The following is a 14148-nucleotide window of genomic DNA, read 5'->3' as shown; positions in this document are numbered from 1 at the left end:
ACTGCTTGCATTCCCCCATGAGTGACCTTGGAAGCCTCTGCTGAGTGCAGGGACTTCACTGATGTTCAGCGTTTTTACAGCTGGAGCTAACACACAGAAAAAATAATTTAGCAGGGCATTAACTCTGATATCTAGTTCAAAAGCCAGAAGTTGCCTTTCACTGACCAGCTGCTTCAGAAGCACAACTCTACCTCTGCTCTCTTTCCCAGATCTATAAGGCAAGTCTATGCTGGTAGTTTATCATGGTTGACACAGCTAAGTATTTCCTCCTTGCGCTGTGTAAAGTATATGTGATTTGCATTACTTGCCAGTTACCGTAAGTGTTGCCTGCAAATAAAAACAGGATTGAAGGCAGGGAAAACAAAACTGCTCAGTTCAGCTTACCATACCGCAAGAAGGCTTGCATGTGGACAAAGTGACAGAATTCTTTTTTTCCTCCCTCATCTAATATTAAAAACTCAATGAGGCATTAGATTCAACACAAAAGAAAATACTTGTTTCACTCAATACATCTTTAATTTATGGAATTCTTTCTACTGGAAGACACTGTTAATGCCACCAGCATAAATTGCTCTAGGAAGGAATTAGACATTCATAAAGGATCAATCTATTAGCAACCATTGGTAGGGTTGCCAGCTCTGGAATGGATAATATCTGGAGATTTTTTTTCGGGGGGGGGGTGAAGTCTGAGAAGCGCAGTGTTTGGGAAAGGGAGGGACTCCAATGGGGTACAATGCCATAGAATCCATCTTCCAAAGTGGCAATTTTCTCCAGGTGAACTCTCTGGGGCCATTTTTCCTGAGCTAAGACAAAAATGTGTGAGCTAGAGGCTAAAAAACTGTAAGTTAGCTTACATTAACTCAGCTTAGAGGGAACACTGCCAGTATCTCACAAATTTAATGCCAGTAGCTCACGAAGTAGAATTTTTGCTCACAGGATTCCTCACCTTAGAGGGAGCATTGGATGTGTCTCAGAATGGGCAAAGCATGGTTTATGATCACCACACAACCCAAAATTTGCAATCACAGATAAAAATTGTTTTGCAAACCATGGCTTAAACTAACTAATTAACTACAGTACAAGGCAAGGTCTTGATTGACCAACTTTGGTTACTCCTGTTACTCTGCTTTTGAAACTCTAAAATATAGCTTGCAGCATGTACATCCAGAAACTCAAATCATAGTTTGGGTTCTAAACAACAGTTAGCACAAGCAAATGTCTGGCACAATTTTGTAGCTGATTTTCTACCTCCTTCTTTCTCCCACTCCCATAGGGATAGTTATTACACACTTCTCTAATGCTCATGATAGCTCCAGTGGCTTACTGGCACACTTCTTAAGGCATTCTTGGCTTTCCTAGATTTTTTCCCTCCTAAATTAAGAAATCTGATTTTAGAACACCATTTTAGATGCACAAGTTAAATCCCCCCAAGTAGATTTATCCGACTGCTGCATCTTTATATTGATAATCTCCACCCCATAACAACACTTCCTTCTCTCATCAGGATATCAGCATTAAATAAAGTCCATAATAAGGGCCACGTGGTCACTTTCCATGCAGGGTGTGAGTGGGGGTGCTTCTAAGCTTCCCCCCACCCTTGAGTTTAAAAGCAATTTTCTCTGTAGTTACCAAAGGCTTAGTTAATGTAAGATGGTACCATAGTCCATATTTATTTTCTCAATTTCACTTTCCTTCTACCTTTTCTCACCTGGATACATTGCCATTTACTAATACCCTCCAGTCCTTCCAACAGTTTGCAATTCAAATGACATGGATTTTTAACCCAAGACAATTTAAATCAATTTTATAGTTCAGGCAGCCTTGCTTAGGGGGGAAAAAAGACTTGGATGTTCAAGGCATTTCTTGCGACGCTGTTTGGGTTGTGGAATGCTTATGGTTGACAATGATGTATTGACACTAAGCACTTATAGCAGCATGGGGAACATTAAATATGTGAAATCCCATGGCCTTGATTTGATCCACCCCACCTGGATAGAGCAGAATTTCCCCTTCAGCATTTGATTTGATAGCTCCTGTTTGGGCCAGACAATTATCCCAGCAGTAACATTTTTCACAGGTCTCTTAATTTACCCTGCTTTGTTTTCTGTAATTGCTGGGGAGGGGAAAGAGCATAACCCCACCAACTCTGTCATCAAGAGTGAAGAAGAAATCCCAGAGTTGGCATATAATATCTGCATTTACAATACATTAAAATTGCATTAGCCACTCAGTGACTCATTGTTTTTAAAGCCGTGACATTTATAATAACAGTCTAAACTGTTGCACAGGAATTTGGGCTTCACACAGTCATCCTTTCTCTGAGCCCAATTGTGGCTGGAGAAGTTAACATTTTTAATTCAACAAGATATCTCATTCTAGGCTGGAATGTTTTTTTTGTTTGTTTTGGAAATCCCAGGATATGGAGTGCTGGCTTCATCCTTTTGTTTTTGGTTAGTCGGTAATCAAGTGATAAATGACTGTAGAGGTCTGTGTTTTATTCCCAAGTCATTGCTCCTGGCATCTCTTTGCAGCCATTCCAAAGGACAGTATGTGCACGCAAGATCCAACGTGCCCATCTACAACAGAGGTTCGAAATGTTGTCAAGGGCAACCTCCCTTAGAGAGTCTGAAGAGACTTTGTCCAAACTTCCCCTGATATAAGAAAACCACAAGAGTCATACTTTTGACGATTAAATTTTTATTCTATGAAGTAAAAGGATTAGGGTTGACAGACTGCAATCTGTGAAATTCTTTTAAAATCCCCAAGGAAGCAGAAGAGGTATCCAAGTTTCTCTTTCCATTTTGCCTCACAACTAACATCTGCTTCCCTACCTTCTGAGCTGAAATCCTATACTAAGTATACCAGCTCAGCGTTGTCTTCTTTGACTGACATAAGTTTTCCAGGGTAGGGATGCTAGGTCACAGCCTGACACCCTGGGAATATTTGATGGGGTGCTGCACAACATCACTTCTTGCAAAAACTGATGCTGTTGGGAAGGATGCTCTAGGATTTAACAAAAACATGAATTGACTCAATAATGAAAGCCACGGCCTTCGGTTTGCAAGACCTGAGCAAGGCTGTTAACAATGGGATGTTTTGGAGGATATTAATTAATATGGCCGTTGGAAGTGAGAAGGGAGGGAGAAGCAATTCCAGCTACAAAGTGTTTGCACTTTGTCTACTGAATGAATATAGACTGGAGCTTCCATGCCAGCACATATTCATGACTGTAATGGGTGAGTGTTTGTTTTCAAGCACTGTGGATCTATGTTTGATTTTTTACTTCCGCTCATGCAAGGATTTCTATGCAACTATAGGTGGAGCCTAGAGATTGAAGAAGGTGTCTTTACCGAAACCGGTCCTGAGCTTCTTGATTTGGCTGCAGCTTCCTTTCCTTTGTGATTTCTTCATGATCCACTTCAGGACAATGTTGGAATAGAACTTCTACTGTGCACTGATATTGTTTATGGACATTATTTGTTTAATCACAAGGGCAGTGCTTAGTTTATGAATATACAAATTGTCAACCACATTTATTTCCTTATTATAATATACTAGAGGTTGGGCACAGAAATTGTTGTCATAATTGTTCTTTACTGATACATTATTATTGTGCCACACAATTTTCCAGCGTTTACTAATGATTTCAAACTGTGGTTCTTACTTGGTTAAACTTCATTACATGACTGCTGCTTGCATCTGCCAGGCATCACACAAATGGCACCAAGAGGTGTGAGGATGAGGATTAAGTCTATAACTGTGTAATGGAGCCATCAATCACATGTAGGTTTGCACTAGTCAAGGTAAAAGCAGTAGGTTGTCTAAACCTTGGTTGATACAGCAAAGGCAGGAGCAATAAGCATTAGAGTTAGATCCAGGTAGATAGTCCGAAGCAAAGTAGTTCAGTCCCTGGCATCTCCCTTTTAAAAAGTACCAGGTAGGAGATGATGTGAAAGGCCTGAGGCCCTGGGGGGCATTGCCAGTTGAAGTAGGCAAGACTGACCTTGGCAGACCAAGGGTTTGAGTCTTTATTAGTAATTAAAAACAGGGTCATTTTGTAGAAAAATAGGTGGTGGAGGAGTAACTCTCAGAAAGGTTCAGGAGCTGTGTCCCACTGAATTTGAGGCCTGATTAAGAAGTAGAAGAGTTGAAATGCATTATTATTAATAATTACATTTATATTCCATGTTTTAAACAAATTAGCAAAGCTTTTCCTATTCAAATCCAAACCAGTGGTTTTGACTGAAAGCTAATGAAATCCTTGAAGTTATAAAGGAAAAGCAGAATCTTACAGAAGTTCTTCTGTCATCTTCTGTCCTCTAGACTTGGAACATCTGCTTTTCCCCAACAGCAGCATCTGGCTGGACTACAGTGCCTGCATTTCATCATTTCTACACAGCTGCCACAGTGGCAAAGGCAGTAGGGGATGAACGTTGTTCCTGACAGGCTAGGGTCTGGGACCTACTGCTTTCTGTCACACAGCTGTTGCCCGCATGCTCTATACTCTAGCCACATTCTTACATACTCTGCTTTGAAGGGAAGGCCATTTCTAATGTCATAGTTTACAACCTTGGGATGGCTCCTGGAATGGTTGCTATGGAAACATCTCCAAGAAAAGCATTATCACAACGAATCACTCACCCAACAATTCTTATCTTTATGCAGATTCAGCTCAGGGGATCATTTATGACCAAGTTGTGGTAATGACCTGTTCCAACCCACACTGCCATCCAGGATATGAACGGTTATATTATCTCTTTTCTTGTTGATAAACTAAGGGCCAAACTACACGGGAAATTTGAGTTCTGCAATCTGAACTCCCCAAAAATTGTTTGATTTTAAGAAGCCACAGAACTGGATTGGGGACATTGAACTGAGCACTGGATTGGGGACATTACTTCCCCACTGTGTCATGTCCTCAAATAAAAATGGCCACCCTGGACACCCTTAAGCCCCAGTAGGGGAAAAAGACAGATATTCTTATTGGGGGACAAGCACACTGTGTATGGGAGTGAGGCATTTTCAATCAGAAGGGCATGTGGGAAACCCCTTCACTTCTCCAGTACCGTTCCAGTTCCCCCTCCCTTACGGATGCTCTTCAAAGTAAAGTACAGGGTTGCCAGCATGAGGCTGGCAAACAGCAGGAGACTCACAGTTTGGGGGACACAGAGTTCTAACCAGTGACACAATAAGTTAACTTCCGGTTGTTCTAGATAGGACATTTGTATCTGGATGCTGGCAATTACTTTCTTCATTCTCGCCACCCCCACCACACACATTTTTCTCCCATTGCCCAGCCAATTGGTGGTGGGAAGGGCTAATGAGGAGTGGGAGGTGTCTCACTCCCAGCAGGAACATGGCAACCTTAGCAAAAAGCTGGAAGTTCTGCTTCTGGGACTCCATCACATACATTTTGATTTACTGATCCCAAGCATTTTCTCAAAATGCAAATCATGGCAGTACATTTTCCCTAAACATTTTTTAGTTTCTTCCCATGCCCCTAACTCTGGAATCATGTCACAGGTTTATAAGTTCTCTCCTTGGTGAATAATACAAGAGCAGAATGATGAACAGAATCACTGCTTGGAAGAGAAGGCAGTGAGTGGGGGGAAGGGCAGGAATAAAGGAAAGAGATGTATTTGCTGTAAACCTCTGATCCAACTAGTATCTCCAAAGCTTTTTAGATGCGTTACTACATGAGAAATCAAGTTGCCACAGGATTCTTTAGCAACTAACAACCTCAAGCTGTAGGCTCCCAATGGAAACATTTTATTCTATTGTCTCCAAGTAAAAAAGCTGCTTTTACTAGATATTAAAGTAAAATAAAATAGAGAAAGATCCCAATGCAACTGAGCATGTTATATATTTCAGCTCTAACCATAAATCCATCAGAGAGTACATTTCTGTGGATGCCTTTGAAAAGTATGGTCTGCACTCTCGGAAAAAAAAGCTTCTGATGCGAAGGGGGTAGGGGTTGCTTCCCACTAAACATAGATAGCAATGGCTGCACAAGAGTTATTAATTCAAACAGCAATGGTTCCAGAGCAGCCAAAACAAACAAGCAAAACCCTGCTGTCCATTATCTTAAAAGGCTCAAGACAAAAGTGTTCATTCTCAACCAAGTTCTTAAATGTTGAGGAGATTCACATTACTTCCGACTGCGTACACATGGAAATAACCATTGCAAACCCTGCATGGCTTTGTATGTAGTAGCTGCCATGAGGACAATTCTTTTCTTTTCTTTTTTGGTGGGGGAGTCTATAATAAATATTCCTCTAAACGAATGTTTGCAGTAGAGGATTCCCTTGTCCTGTGCTGTCCTGTCCACAAACTAAGATTCTCTTCTGAAGCCCTGCTCTCTGTGTTCACATCTGCAGAAAGGAGGTTGGGGGGGGGGTGACCACCTGTGGAATGTCTTCCCCAATGGAGGCTCACCAGGCACTTACCCTACTGTTTCTTTTAAGTGCTAGATCAAAATATTTTTTAAAACCTACAATTGATCTAAGGCTTTTCAAACTGTTTTTGTGCTTTGTTTATAGCCCGAGGACCATCTTACTAGGCTGATTTCAGGCTGCTGAATGTTCTTATTTTGTTTTTTATGCTCTATCTGGTTTTTAACTATCTGTTCATTTTAATGCTTTTTGTGCTGTTATTTTGATTCTATCATATATTGCTTCATGAGCTGCCTGTACATCCCTGTAAATTTCCCCCCAAATTGCTAGAGCATCCCTGCACAATGTGCCTGGCGCAATATGTCACTTCCATGTGGCGACAAGACTCTTGGGGGGGGGGGGGGATGCTCCCTGCCGGCTAGTTGGGGCCTGTCAAACTGGGGGATCTCCTGCCCCCAATGGGAATCTGGCAGCTGTAAGATAGATAGATAGACAGACAGACAGACAGATAGATAGATAGACAGATATCCTCAGTCTCACTGTTGGGAGTAGCAGAATGGACCTTATTGTTTGTTGCAGAGTGCATTTGGTTTTGTAGCAAAAAACTCACAGAGTTTTCACCCAAAATCTAGAGCATTGTGTGTGATGCCAGTGACATGATGATGTCACTTCCAAGTGATTCCAGAAGACTCCAGAATTCCCCAACCAGCAGCAAGGTAGAACCTGGCAACTCTAACTGATCTTAAAGATCTGCATTTGCTTCCTCTATGGCAACAATGCGAAACCCTGGCACTTCCTGCTCTGTTTCCAATGATTGTTATCAGCTATATAAGCAAATGAAATGAAGCGGATCTGCTCACTAAGAATAGGAGGTATATTATGATGAATTGATGGTGGGCAGAAAGGAAGTCTCTCTTAAGTTGCCATCATTTTCTCCTGGCTGCTGTGTATCTCCCAATCCCAAGCAGTGCCAATGATGTTACATGCGGATGTACCCATAGAGTCCTCGTCAGTATACAGAAACAGCACACAAACACATGTAATGGCCTTCAGTAATCCCAAGCACTTTCCAAACCAAGACACCAGTTATTAACCTGCTTTTACTTCGCTTTTGGGGACTGTATGGGGCCTCCCATAACCATTTCCATAGCAACTAATGTACTTCAGATGGGAAAAGTGGAAGAAGATGGAAGAGGATTAAAGGCCAATTCGATAAGTGGCACGAACAAAACAAGAGATGAGCATAAGGTGGTGAGTTTTGCTCCTGCCATTTCAAGGTTTGGACACTGCATAGTGAAAGCAGGGGGAAAAGCATCCTGGCCATAACACAATAATAATAATAACCCCAAAAAAGTTAAACCACACTGAATAAAGGCATACAATTATCAACCTTGTTATTACAAAAGCATTAATTTAATATGCTGTAACTTTATAAAGTTATGCTGGATCTATTCATCTTTATTTTACTCAAAAACTTATTTATGTCATCTTTCCAGGTAAAAATGGCCATGGTTAACAAAAATAAATATCACATTAAAGTAATATTTTTGGACAAATCATGCCATCAGCTCACAATCAGGAAGTGAAACCGCAAAAGACAAACTCGCACAGCAATCCTAAACACAGTTACATTCTTCTAAGCCCACTGACTTCAGTGGATTTAGAGAAGCATAACTCTGCTAAAAATCCAATTGTTTACAGCCAATGGTTTGATTGACTTGAGGCCAAACGGATTATGGGTGCTGCAGCTGAAAATAAAAGTAAAGGTAGTCCCCTGTGCAAGCACCAAGTTGTTACTGACCCATTGGGTGACGTCACATCGCAACGTTTTCATGGCAAACTTTTTGTTATGGGGTGGTTTGCCATTGCCTTCCTCAGTCATCTACACTTTACCCCCAGCAAGCCTGGTACTCATTTTACCAACCTTGGAAGGATCGAAGGTTGAGTCAACCTTGAGCTGGCTACCTGAACCCAGCTTCTGCTGGGATTGATTTCAGGTCGTGAGCAGAGTTTGGACTGCAGTACTGGAGCTTATCACTCTGCACCATCCCATGAATGTCTACTTGCTTTGGATGGTGTGGAGACCTGAAAGAGGGCCCTGATAGACCAGAGTATCTGGGTAGGTTCAGACTGCTGTCTTTAAGATACCCTGAGCCACTGAACTTTAAGGTTTTAAAGATGAAACTGAGCAAGGCTCTGGGTTACAATTTAACTGAGCAAAGCTCTGGCTTACAATTATTTGAATGGAGCTTGGTGTACCCTCACACAGGTGTGGGAGAGCAAATTAAGTACCACATATATTTTTCTTTTATCTGTACTCTCCAAGAGGAGAGCATAAAAGCTACAGCTTAAGCATTAATTTGAATTGAATGGGGCCTTGTTAAATTTATTGACATGAAATGAAAAATCCCCAATGCGGTTTTGAACTGCCATGCTACCTAGAGGCAAGAAATTTTAATTAAAAAAAATCCTCCAGGCACTCAGTATGATATACAAGGTCTCCATTCAAACAATCTTCTTTCTCGATTCCTGTTCCCCATTTCTATCCTGCACAAATTCCTTTTCTTTGGCTCCTTTCTTTGATACACAAAATACACACCTGCTAATATATGGTTCTAAATAGCATGAAACCAAAAATAGCAACAGTTCAAAATCTGGGCACTTTTAATCCTTATTTCAGTGGTTTTGATACTGATATGAAGAGCCCCGTGGCGCAGAGTGTTAGAGCTGCAGTACTGCAGTCCTAAGCTCTGCTCACGACCTGAGTTTGATCTCCAGTGGAAGCTGGGTTTTCAGGTAGTTGGTTCGAGGTTGACTCAGCCTTCCAACCTTCCAAGGTCGGTAAAATGAGTACCCAGTTTGCTGGGGGGAAAGTGTAGATGACTGGGGAAGGCAATGGCAAAACCACCCCGTAAAAAGTCTGCCGTGAAAACATTGTGAAAGCAACGTCACCCCAGAGTCGGAAATGACTAGTGCTTGCCCAGGGAACCTTACCTTTCCTTTCCTTTCCTTTCCTTTCCTTTCCTTTCCTTTAATACTGATATAGTAAACTGTTATTACCTGTTCAATCAGCAACAGTAATATTGCTCCATCAGCAATAGTAAATTCCTGTTAGGAAGGATTACCTGCACAAACAGCAACATCAGACACTAGCTGTTGAAGGGCAAACAAAAGGGTTTTCCTGATATGACCTCCAGTGCTCACCCAGGGATGGAACAGCAATTCAGGGCCAGTGTCAACATCCCTGAGGTGTAGGGCTGCCAAGTTCCTGGGCTGGGTGGAAGTTCCCCCGCCCCGGAGCTTCCCAACCCGCTGGCCTGCATTGGGTCGGTGGGGGGATCCTCCCCCGACATTGCCATCATGATGACATCACTTGCAGTGACATCACTGCCCTGGCGACATTGTGCGCCAGCCGTTCTAGGAGCTTCAGGGAAAACTCTATGGTTTTCCTGGACACTCAAGCAATTTGGTTGGGAAAACTCTATGGTACCTGTTTACCATAAAGTTTTCCCTCCCAAATTGCTAGAGTGTCCTAGAGTGGCTGACACGTGATGTCATTGCGCCGTGCATGCTCTGTGAGCGCAAAAAAAGTCCCCTGCCAGAGGCTGCGGAGGACTTGGCAATCCTACTGGGGTGGGGCAGATGCCAGGGCCCAGGGCTTCCAGCAACCCCGACCGCAGTTGACCTTCCCACTCACTTTATTTTTTCTAGCTCTCTACCATCCTTCCGGTTATACTCACTGCCCAGTGGCACTGAGAACAGGTGAGAATGGATAGTGGGTGAGAATAGGTGGTGGGAGAGATCTCCAGGGCTTTTTTTGTAGCAGGAACTCCTTTTCATATTAGGCTACACCCTCTGATGTAGCCAATTCTCTAAGAGCTTACAGGCTCTTCTTACAGGGGCAGGAGAAGGAGACAGAGATATGTGGGAGACATGTAGGGATGCCAGGTCTGATTCAGGAAATATTTGGGAATTTTGGGGGGTGGGGCCAGGAGCAAGGTTGTGACAAACACAATTGAACTCCAAAGGGAATTCTGGCCATCACATTTAAAGAGACGGTATCCCTTTTAAATGCCTTCCTTCCATTGGAAATGGAGGATGGGGGCACCTTCTTTGGGGGCTCATAGAACTGGATACCCTGGTCCACTGGTCCAATCTATTTGAAACTTGGGGGTGTGTGCTAAGGAGAGGTGCTATGCTAAAAATTTGGTGCTTTTATCTAAAAAAATGAACTCCATAGGGTATAGTAAGTGCTCAAGGACATTTCCCCCCTTGCACTTTCTGATAATGCTGTAGCAGGAGGAGGGCCCCCAATTGGGGATCAGCAACGCTATGAGGAGAAAGGAATAAAAATGTGTATGGTGATGGATTAAAGAGAGGGGGCCCCCAAGGCCCTTCTAAACTGGTAACTGGCCATGCAACAATCACATATAGAAGAAGAAGAAGATATTGGACTTATATCCCGCCCTCCACTCCAAAGAGTCTCAGAGCGGCTCACAATCTCCTTTACCTTCCTCCCCCACAACAGACACCCCGTGAGGTGGGTGGGGCTGGAGAGGGCTCTCACAGCAGCTGCCCTTTCAAGGACAACCTCTGCCAGAGCTATGGCTGACCCAAGGCCATGCTAGCAGGTGCAAGTGGAGGAGTGGGGAATCAAACCCGGTTCTTCCAGATAAGAGTCCGCACACTTAACCACTACACCAAACTGGCTCTCCACACCCCTGGCAACACCCCTGGGACACCCCTAGCAACAGTGGGAAGTGTATATAAACCAACCATATACACAGTGATCATCTATACTGAAGGGCAGAACACCAGATATCCACTCATTCCTATTTTTTACACTTTACCTTTCCTCCTATGAGTTCAGGATGGCATAATAAATGGAGTTGGTCCCACACAGTGCTGAGGCCCCTCCCCTCCTCAAACTCTGCCCTCGCCAGGCTCCATGCCAAAATCTCTAGGAATTTCACTACCCAAAGCTGGTAACCCTACTGAGGTGTGTGTTGGAAGAAAAGTCTACACCCCCTTGGATTGGCTGAACTGTGCTCCCTGTCCTTGCTCACGTCTGCTGTCATGGGACACCCCTGGCAACAGTGGGAAGTGTATATAAACCAACCAGGGCCAGTCCATTTTGCGGGTTGGGGGGAGAGAGGCAGGAAGAATTTTGAACTCTTAGTACTATTTGTAAGCATGGGAAAAACTTTCATTAACTTTTAACTGTTCCCACAAGGAGCCAGGTTCTCAGACTGAAGAGTAATGTCATCATACTAAAATCTTTCTGCTCACCTTATGGAAACTAGACAGCGCTCCCTCTCTTTGCAGTGGCATATGAGAAGAGACTTTGTTCAGCATGCAACTATACCTCACTTTGATTTGTAACCTCCAGAATCCTCCAGGGTTGTGAAGATAACAATTGCCGTTTATTGTGTGCTAACACTGACTAAAATTTATTACAGCAGTTTTACAACATTTTAACAACAATGTAAGCAAGAAGCTAAAAAACCTCAAAGGTGAATAAAGACAGACCAAACCTGAGAGAGCTCTGAAATGCCAGAGTCTTAAAAATGTAATTGCAAAAATGCCTTTGAAGAAAATATACACAGGAATCTAGAATATTTGGTAGCCCATGGTAAATCTCTTTCTTTCTCTCCGGCAGGTTTCTAGGAAACTGGAAGCAGTGTTGAGGTGCTATACATGTTCATGCTGCCTATCGTGTCACATTCTCTGATCAAAGTGGTCTCTGCAACACTTCAAGCAATACTTAGAAAAAGCCCAGATTAGCTCCCAACAGTACAAGTAGCGCTGTTGCTAGAGGAGTGTGAACATTTTGAGGAACTATTGTTCAGGCCTTGAATTCAGCAGGAGCTCACAGGAGCACAGATCCTGAACCTTTCTGAGGGTTCCCCCTCTTCCTCCCCATCTACCTTGTCCATTGAATAGCAGGCGCAGCTGCATAAGAATCCCTGGATTAGAAGAGCGGGCAGCCAGCCACCAGGAGCTTTGCCATGCCTCCAGCAGCCCTCATTAACCCCTAGAGAAGCCCGCGCCACCCTTTCTCCACTTCTTATGTGATTTTGGGTGGCAGGTGGCTTGTTGGCCTTTTGACTATATGCGGGGGTGGGGGGGAGTGGCCAAGGAAAGCCCCAGGTGAGCGAAGACTGTTTGGGCTGGCTTGATCTCTATGCAAAAGAGTTCCTGCTGCCAAAAAAAGCCCTGCCTGCAACTGATTTAAAGAGGCATATTCCTCTGGGACTAGAGGGAGGACATATCCATTGTGACTAGTAGCCACTGATAGCCCCATCCTCCATGAATCTATCTACTCCCCTTTTAAAGCCTTCCAAGTTGGTGGCCATCACCATATCCTGCATCAATGAGTTCCACAACTGAACTGTGTGCTGTGTGAAGAAGTACTTTTTTGTGTCTCTCCTGAATCTCCCACTATCCACCTAGTACTTGGGGAGATGGAGAAGCTTCCATGTCCACTCTCTGCACACCATGGATTCTAACTGAACCATTTTCTTTCTCCATTAATTGCCACTATGGGATAATTCAACAGCAGTTCTAAATCCTAATGTTATTGTTTTGGATTCTCCCTTCCACTAAGCTTGATCCTATGCTTCCAGTCAGCCAGGTCTTCCCTTAATGGGAAAAGTGTTTTTCCAATGGAAAAAGGAATACTCTAGAAAGTCTTGGTATACTGGAATAATAGGATCCAACTTCTACCGGAAGTGCATTGCAGAAACACTGAACTACTGTAAGGTGTCTCGAGCTAAATATAGGAAGCTGGGATATAAATAAATGCATTTAGCATTTACATAATACTTGAGTATTTGAGCTACTTCACCTGCATTATGTGCTTACAACCACCTGTTAAAGCAGTTCAGTACTAAAAAGGTAAAGTGTGCCATCAAGTCACAATTGACTCATGGTGACTCTATGAAGTTCCTCATCATGGGGTTTTCAAGGCAAGAGATGAGCAGAGAAGATATTGGATTTATTCCCTACACTCTGAATGTCAGAGTGGCTCACAATCTCCTTTACCTCCCACCCCCCGCACACAACAACAGACACCCTATGAGGTAGGTGGGGCTGAGAGAGCTCTTACAGCAGCTGCCCTTTCAAGGACAGCTCTGTGAGAGCTATGGCTGACCCAAGGCCATTCCAGCAGCTGCAAGTGGAGGAGTGGGGAATCAAACCTGGTGCTCCCAGATAAGAGTCTGTGTACTTAACCACTACACCAAACTGGTTTGACATTGCCTTTCTCTGCATAGCAGCCCCAGTCTTCCATCCAAATACCAATCCTGCACTTAGCTTCTGAGCTCTGACAGGTTTGGGCTAATCCACGCTATTCGAGCTACTACACAGTATTATTATTGCCATATCAGATACAGGGTGGCGGTGAAAGTTGAAAGAGAGTTGAAAAAGAGATTGCCTAAGGTCAGCTAGGGTGCTCATGGCAACGGTGAGAAGTGTGAACTTCCTGACTCACCATGTAGCTCTATCAACCACATTACACTAACTTAAAACTAAATTAAAAAAAAAAGATGCAGCCATTCAGGATAACAATCTGCCACTTGCCACTAATTGCATCCCCAAAATATCTAATAGGTACCGGACCCAGGAGACTCATGCAACCACAGTGTGAACAGCAATCACAATACCAATACATGTGCTTCCTGGAGGTAGAATCCCCATTTCCCTCAGGTACAAAATATTGCAGCTTTAAGTGCTCATAAAACCCACAACAGAAGCA

The 14148-nt window shown here is 43.3% G+C and overlaps 1 protein-coding gene across 3 annotated transcripts in view; it reads right to left on the bottom strand.

The window, feature by feature from the left end:
- Positions 1–14148, bottom strand: part of PKNOX2 (PBX/knotted 1 homeobox 2) — a 345266-nt gene that overhangs the window by 111937 nt on the left and 219181 nt on the right. The window lies entirely within an intron of this gene.

The sequence above is a fragment of the Heteronotia binoei genome, chromosome 12 (genome assembly GCF_032191835.1).
Source record: "Heteronotia binoei isolate CCM8104 ecotype False Entrance Well chromosome 12, APGP_CSIRO_Hbin_v1, whole genome shotgun sequence".
NCBI classification, from domain to species: Eukaryota; Metazoa; Chordata; class Lepidosauria; order Squamata; family Gekkonidae; genus Heteronotia; species Heteronotia binoei.
Note: the sequence above shows the minus strand (reverse complement) of the source record. Positions and strands in the feature narration are given on the sequence as shown.